This window comes from Vicia villosa, unplaced genomic scaffold, assembly GCF_029867415.1.
Source record: "Vicia villosa cultivar HV-30 ecotype Madison, WI unplaced genomic scaffold, Vvil1.0 ctg.003036F_1_1, whole genome shotgun sequence".
NCBI lineage: Eukaryota > Viridiplantae > Streptophyta > Magnoliopsida > Fabales > Fabaceae > Vicia > Vicia villosa.
The window spans coordinates 85535-94640 of NW_026706098.1; positions in this window are offsets into that span (position 1 = coordinate 85535).

Below are 9106 nucleotides of genomic sequence, written 5' to 3' on the forward strand. Positions count from 1 at the left end.
ATCCTGCTATATTAGTGTATGATCATGTTCTGGATGATATTGGGTTGTTGGGAGCTTTTGGATTAAAGTTGGATTGGAGTTAGTACCTTTAAAATGCAGAATTTTTGGGTCTGTCAGCAATGTAACCGGTTACATGGTTGATGTAACCGGTTACATGTATGAAAAAGGGTGAAAAATGCAGTTTTTGGGTCATGTAACCGGTTACATGATTCATGTAACCCGTTACATTACTGTTTTGGGCAGTTTTTCAAAAACTTCAGAAATTCGTAACTTGAGTTTCGTATATCGGATTGATGCAAAATTTATATCGTTGGAAATCTAACGGAAAGGGCTATGAGATGTATAAGGTCCCATAACCTTAACATGATGTTAATTATTTCTAAATTCAAGTATATGTCTTGTATCTTGTTTAATAAAAGTAAAACTTAGTGAGGTAGACCTTAGGGTACCTATTGAGAAGGATTAAAGAGATTAAATAACAATGTTGTGTCATGAACAATAGTTATATAATGGGCATAAGGGTAGTAACGGTGCGATGCTTGTTACTTATATGTGGTTGTCCTTGCGATGCGATGTCCAAGGATGCTCCCAGGCCATATATTGAAGGTCCTTCTCGGGTGTGACGCTCGGGATTGATTGGTGCTCCGTAGTTCAGGAGTATTCTTCGGGGATGAACTCCCGGGGATGCGAACCAATACCTTCCCCTCTTTGTCTTCATTATTAAGAATCGAATTGTGAGATGCAATTCGATGTTAATTCCATGAAGTTTAAAGAATTGAATCGTGAGATGAAATCCGATGTCAATCCATGTTTTTTTTATAGTTTTGTTTTACTTGACAATTGTATGTTGAGATAAGGATTTCCGGTAAGGTGAAGCGAGATGCTTCGGAATCGGAAGGAAATAGACTTCCCACTAACAACATTGGTACAACCTTGTAGAGCCGAGTGGACCCTAAGTTAGGGAAACTCACTGAGATTAGTATCTCATCCCATTCCTATTATTATTTTGCAGGTGCTTCTTCTCAGGAGAAGGGAAAAAGCAAGAAAGTTTAGAGATGGGCGTGATAGATGTCTTGTGATATTTTGTTGTGGTTGTTGTATTTTGTTCTTTTGGCTACGTTATGGTTATGTATTTTGGATTACTAGTGATATACCTTATACATGAACTTGTGGCCGCTTAAGTGTATTGTATGATTTCAGTACCACCTTTTAGCTATGTATGGCATTATTCTAGATATATGTTATGCACGGTTGTTATAGTTGGTATCAGAGCAGGTTGATTCTTGACCCAGCCGTGAAGCATCAATAGCTTAGTTCGTCGTCTGTGTTAGTGTTGCTATTATGAGAATCCTGTCACGTTAATTAGTATTGAGCCTGATCAACTTGATATCTATGTATGTGACAAGAGACTTTATGGCTGAATAACCAAGAAGGAGAGGAAGGCCGCGAGCTAATGTTGTCCTGAATCAGAATGAGAATCCTGAAGGAGGAGCTGGTAACAATCAGTGGGCACAGTTGATGCAGATGCAACAACAACACCAGTTGCAAATGCAGCAACAACAACATGAATTTATGGCACAAATGATGCAACAGATGCAGGGTGTCCACCCTCAACAGAGTGATCCACTCTGAGTTAAAAGATCCCACACTGGTAGATCTTTCCCCATTTAAGAGTCATACACAACCTTGGGCTTTGTACAAGGCAGATACTTCCTTTAGAGTCAAAAACCCTACTCATAGGTATTCCCCTATCCAGAATCAGCCACAACCTTGGGTTTGTACAAGGCAGATAACAGAGTCTCCCCAGTGAGTCCTTCCCCATTAAGTAGCCACAACCTTGGGCTTTGTACAAGGCAGATAAACATCATTCCCTGTGTCAAAAGATTCCTAACCTTCAGGATCTTTTCCCTAGAGAGTCAGCCACAACCTTGGGCTTTGTACAAGGCACAAAATAGAGTCATCCATACTCAGTTTCCTCAGCAGTCAGCCACAACCTTGGGCTTCGTACAAGGCAGAAAACAATGTCTTCCCTAGCAAGAGTCAGCCACAACCTTGGGCTTTGTACAAGGCACAAAATAGAGTCTCCCTAGGTAGAGTCAGCCACAATTTTGGGCTTTGTACAGAACACTAAATAAACCTTTCAATAAAACAAAATAAACACTCTCCAACTAGAGACAGCCTCAATTCTGGGCTTTATACAGAACACAAAAATCATTCAATTAAAATTCAATTCCCAATGGAGTCATCTCCCAGAGTCAATAAAAACCTTTTAAGCCTCAAGCTTGGGCCTCATACAAGCCGGCTAAAAATCAAATCTTTCATACAGTAGATAGACATGACTTATCTCTATAGAGAGATATTTCTCCTATTTCACCACATTCAAACAAACAAATAAACAAACAAACAATCATTTCAAACATTCTCCCATTTAGGACTGTGAAAGGCATGCTCTGGCACATCCCCAGACTTGTACAACTTTCCCTAATTTGGTCGAGAATTGTTCGTTCAAGAGACACGTGACTAGCATACTTGTACACAACCAAGTAAGGTCCCTCTTTTATGAAACAAACTCAGCTTTTCTGTCACTTTTAATGTTTGTGGTGGAATAGTAGAAATACCTCTCTGTAAAGATGACTTCATGTCTCTTTACTGTAAACAAATATTTAATTCAAGCTTCAACCTTGAGCTTCATGCAAGGCACCCAAAAAAATCAATTAATTTCCCTAATTAGTTCCCCAAACTACAAAAAGCTCCGACTTCCATTAGGGATATGTAGGTATGAGATTCACAAGAAATCTCAGCGAGCTAATCAAAAACCAAAAACAGTCAGTCTTTCAATTCAATTCAATTCTCTCTCCTAACATAAAGGAGAAACTTTCCCAATCAATTAGCAGCAAACACAAACACATAGACACAGAGAAGGTTCCCGTAGAGTACTACGGATATGTAGGGTGCTTAAAACCTTCCCTATGTATAACCGACCTCCCGGATTCTAGAATTTCTAGTCTAGGTGAATCCCCACACTTAGCAAACTCCTAGAGTTTATTTGAGATCTTTTTCCCCTTCCTCCTCGTAGGATAATTAAAAAGTTCTTGTGCTATCGTAGGAAGAACTGAAATAAAATTCATCCCACAAGGGCGCTTCTCTCCTTCCAAATTTCACGTGAAGGGTTTAGCGTGCCGTCCTCCCAAGTGAAACGGGGAGGTATAAAAAACGACACCATATCTTCAAATATTCTGTAGACCTTTAAATTTGCGCCACATAGGATTACAAAATATTCCACGAATATCCTGTATCTGTTGAGAACAAACTGAATCTTCCTTCCAGTTCTGCAGGCGCGATGTCATGAGTTGATGTCATGACATTTCATATAACATCTTGATTGTACCTGTTTTGTTCTTTTTATATTTGCAAGATTACACTTATATTATGTTTTACTGCTATCATGTTTTAGCTAAACATAGATGCCAATCATCCAATAAAAACACTAACAAGTGGCAAAGAGATATCTCTGTATGGCTAATCAACTTAATGCTGGGAAAAAATTGGATTTGAGCCAAATGATTCTGGGGTATCTTTACGAAAGTCTTGGTGAATTCGCTGACTTCTTGAAGACATACGAAGCTGGGACTTCTCTGCTCTTCGCTGAGTCTTTCTGGTTATTGCAATTGTGGATTAATTTTACTTTCGAAGCTTTTCTCCCAAAGAAAGGAAATGTTGATGAAGAAGACGCAGCTATCCAGAATCGAATGGTCGAAGGAATAAGGCTTGCTTACTTAACTCCTCCAGAAGAAAGTGGTCAACTGCCTGAGGAGTTTCGAGCATATATAATGATGTTTTCTAAGCGCTATAACTTCAGTCCTTCGATGGCTCCATTTGTGAAAAGGAAAGTAGGCCCTGAGTTGTTCACACGAGAGTTTCCTGCTTCCTCTCCGAATCAACAAGCAGAATTGATGACTATTTGGGAAGCTTTTTTAACTCCTAAGATGCTATATCATCGACTGCGAATCACAAAGAGCCATTATGGTCTTCTCAGTTATCAACCCAACTTGGTTTCGAGAAAATTTGGGCTTGTTCAACTTAAAACCAAATGTATGTATGATAAAAGGAGTCTTATGTGTCTGCACACCATGTATTCGACTGAGGAAAGCTTCTAGTCAAAGACCGCCAGATATATTCGAGTTACATCACTTACTCCCATCTCCTTTGAACCCACATTCTACTCTACCATGGAATTTCATAAGTGGTGGGACGAATATTATGACAATCAGATCTTCGACGTTGCTGGTCTTTCAAATGAACTGATTGAAGCTTGTACTTCCGTGCAGGGGCGCTTTCAGAAAGGTATTTTGACACATATTAAAGAAATCCAAGCCTTCCAAAAATTCTTTGAAACTATCTATAGGCCTAATGATCTTAGTCGGACTGTTCATGAAGCAGCGATTATTTTACGCGAAAAGTTTTCTAACAAACTAGATAAGTTAAAATTGCCCACATATGTTCGTCCTGACCAATGTCATGAAGTGGCTTTCAAACTATATCCCCCCAAATTTCCTCCACTACCTAGTGCTGACTTTGGTGTGGCTCTAAGCCCTCCTTTCCCAGACTGGTTTGTATGTGGGAATGTCCCCAAGATTCTTCCTGAACAATCTAAAAAACGCGCTGAACGAGTGGTTCCGACTAAGCATACCTTGGATAATTTCAAAGGACATCTTCATATAGGTCTTGAACAAGTTCGTGTTCTGACTCTAATACCTGAAGGTTTGGAACTAGAGAACCTTTCGATTGGCATTTCTTCTTTTTGTCTTTATATTAACTTGTCTTATTTTGATTACAACTCTTGGTCAAAGAAAATTCATCAAAGAACCTGCTGCTAATACTCGTAAAGCTGCTACAGCTTCGAAAGGTAAGAAGGCAAGTGGTGACGATTCCACCCAGACTGGCAAAAAACCTGTGGTAAGTACTTTGACTTCTGGTTTATGCTTTGTTCTATTGTCATTTAAATTTTTGACATAATTATTTCCAGAATACAAAACCTCCAACGACTCCCAAGCGGATAGCTTCGACTACAAGCGTCACCATTGCCTCAGATGACGAAGACGGATACCCTCCTCATACCAAATTGGTGGTGAAGAAAAGACAAAAGATCATCGTCCCCCCGGTTAAATAAAAATGATCTGGGAGTTCGAAGCCTACGACTTTGAGTGAAAAAATCTCTTCTGATGAACAGCCTCAAAAGATAGTTGGAACCATACCTGTCGTCGAGGGTCACAATTCGAGCCCAGACAATATTCTCGCAAAGGTATAGAATCTAATCTTTTATCACCTTACTATGGTTTCCATCCTAACTTTTAATTTGAGTTAAATCCTTTTGAATATACAGGATGATATGGTCACTGCCACCTCTGATCTTAAGATATCAAATCCTTCTGCTGATATTGAAAATCCCCAAGGTGCACACTTATGTCCCTTTTATTTAATAACATTTTTCCTTTCGATAAATCTCGATTTGATTTAAGTAACTCTTATGACAGCTACTCAACAACGAATTTCACCAGTTCTTTCCCCGTTTATCGAAAGTGATGAGCCTTCCATAAATGTTCCTTCCACTGAGCACACTGAAGGTGATCGCTCGAATGATTCATCTTCAGTCATTCCTCCCATCGATCAAGATATTGAGATGGAGGACAATCCCCAGCTGTCTAATATTGATGAAGGATACGAACAGTCTATGAGAAGCAAGGAAGCTAACCTTGAACCAGAAAAGATAGAGGATCAACCCTTTAGGAAGATCATTGTTCACGAGACTGTTTCGACCAATACTCCTCCAACACTTTCTTCAGCTGAATTGGAACATCTCAAAACTACCAACCTTGTGGGCTTCCTCAAAGCAATGATGAGTGAAAAGCGTGGTTTGCCACCCAAAGATGGAGCCTCTTCGACCACTTATGGGGACAACATTGCAAAATCTAATGGTCAAAGCCTCCTTCGCCAAATAAAGGAAAAGTGTTTTTACACTGATTTGGTCGAAGTACTGAGAAAAGACGCTACCCTCTGTTTTTGGCTAAAGACCCTTTTAAAGAAGGTAGACTTGCTCAATGTTTCTGAGGGAGTTTCGCAAGTAGTTGTCTCACTGGGTTTCTTGCTTGACCAACTCCAATCGGATAATATTCGAAGACAAGAGGTATGCCAGAGGTTAAGTACGAAAGTAACTGCCCAAACCTCTTCATGGAATGCTTCTAGTGAATCAATTGTCAAAGTTGAGGCTATGGAGCTTGAGCATTCGAAACATCGTCAAGAGTATAAGGCTTGCGAGACAAATAACAAGTCCTGGGAGGAAGAAATTGAGAATCTCAAAGAAAAAATACGGGTTGCAAAGGATCGTCAGGATGAGATCCGGATGCTGGATCAATAGGATATGGATGACGAAATTCAAGCAGGTATTCGACATATCGAGATGGCCCAAAAATTGGGGCCAGAGATTGAAGAGTTAAAAAGACAATAAGCCAAGATCGAACGACGTTTGTCTGTACTCGCTTCCCAATATTCTCAAATGAAGACTAGCTTACCTGATGACTTCAATCACTAGCCAGTTGTAATAGCTTTTTAGAATATTTTCCATCTGTTGGCTCTTTTGTATCCTGATGCACTTGATGGATATTTCTTTTACTTAATTATTTTTTGGAATGTAATATTGAAAATATCACTTTTTGGCAAGTTTTAAAAACTTTTTTATTATATATTCACCTTTTTAGCCATAATAATTACCTCGATACTGCGAACACGCAAGATAGGCATTCCTTGCAGCCATTGCATATCGATTTGAAATTTCAGTAACCCATAAGTCATAATTGCCAGTTAATTATGACTCACCTTTTCCCAAAAAATCTCATTAAGACGTGTGCATGCCGGTTATGGAATGATTATGCTTCAACTTCCAAGACCAATAAACGGAAGATTTCACATTTTCCCACAGTGAACCAACACGTGGCCCATTGATGATGCATATCGTAACCAACTCCATTGTGAGTTACCCTTATATAAACTCTTCAAACTTTCGCTATTGTTTCACATCTTTTCATCTCTTTTCATATCTCTTTATTTATTTTCATTTCTTTCTTGCATCAACAACGTCTTCTTCTCACAGAGACACCATTTCCTCCATCCTCAAAGAGTTTAAACCTTCATTTGATGAATTCAACAAGCACGGAGTTAATCTTGCTGGCATGTTTGCTACCCAAAACCTGGAACACTATCTCACCATCTTAGATGGTTCGGTGTATCCTAACTTGCTTGCAGATTTTTGGATGCATGCATCCATTCAACTGGATCGGGAGGGAAACACTATTATCTGCTCCAAAGTTTTTGGCTCTTCTGTAACCATCTCTGCGAAACTTATTTCCAGAGTTATGAAATGTGAGGATATTGGGATTCTCTGTGAATACCCTTATAGTAAAACCATTTATGATGTTTTAAGAAGCATCTTTACTAGTCCGATCATGCTTTCTCTGCCTTCCTGGGCAGAATATGGCATCAACTTCTGGTGGGGAATTTTCTCCCACGAAAAGAAAACCAACACAACATAATGATGTGGGACATCCAATTCATGTACTGCTTCTTGCTTAAGAGGAAAGTCAAGATTCCTCTCACCATCTTCAAACATCTCAAAGAAGAAATCCTGATTTCGCGCCATGGCAAGACTTTTTCTCTCCCTTATGGAAAACTCTTGTTTTACATCTTCACCAAACTAGGTGTAGTTAGGAGATTGCGTGCAGCGGGGTCTTTTGACACCTTTGAGGCTGAAAGTTGCCCTTCGTTGAGCCTAGAGGAGTTGCATCTTCGAGTTAATTGAAGACCATTTGTAGATTTTCATTTTATGATCTTTTGTCATATTCCAATGTAATCTGGGCTTAACTGTATCAGCCACTTTTTGATTAATGAATATCTCTCCTTTTGATCTACATGTTAACTTGAACATCTCCATACTTTCTCATTTTTCATTCTATACTGCAATTCTGTTTAAGGTAAAGCCATTTGGGCGAAGCATTCACCCTTTTAGCCGTAATATTAGTCTTTTATTTACTACGTTCTTGCAATTTTGACTTCGTGCATAAATGGTTTATATTTCTTCAAATATTTCCCATTTACTTTTAGGATCCTCCAATCCTCTGCTAATTCTTCTATTTCATAAGCATTATTCGAAAATACTTTTAAAATTCGAAAAGGGCCTTCCCAATGTGGGGACCATTTACCTAAGGCTTGATTCTTTCGATCCATAGGTAAAATAACTTTCCAAACTAAGTCATTAATAACAAAAGTTTTACCTTTCACCTTTTTGTTATATGTGAAGGATAGAAAAACACTTAGAAAGGGGGGGGGGGGTTGAATAAGTGTAGCTTTAAAACTTGTAAGATAAAAACAATTTGCACAATGATTTTTATCCTGGTTCGTTGTTAACTAAACTACTCCAGTCCACCCCCTTGGAGTGATTTACCTCACCTGAGGATTTAATCCACTAATCACACAAGATTACAATGGTTTTCCACTTAGATAACCTCTAAGTCTTCTAGAGTATTCTGATCACAACCTGATCACTCTAGGAACAAACTGCTTAGATACCCTCTAAGACTTTCTAGAGTATACTGATCACAACCTGATCACTCTAGTTCTTACAAACTAATGTAAACAAATTCTTATAAGAGTTACAATGCTTCTTAATAAGCTATTATCACAACTGTGATTTTCTCTTAAGTTTAAGCTTAATCTCACTAAGATATTACAACAGCGATGTAGTGAGGTTGAAGATGAAGTTTGAGAGCTTTTTGAATTTGACAGCGTTTCTGTAAGTTTGCGCAAAGTGTTGTATTTAACTTCTCTTCACAACTTCTATTTATAGGCGTTTGAGAAGATGACCGTTGGGAGCATTTAATGCTTTGCGTGATTCGTACAGCATTGCATTTAATGTTTCACTCTTTGGTCAACTACCTCGAGCCTTGCTTTTGCTGTGTCTACTGACGTTGCCTTTAATAGCTTCTAACGTTCCTTTTGTCAGTCAGCGTAGCCTGCCATCTTGTACTTGCTTATGATCTGATGTTTGTGTAAACAA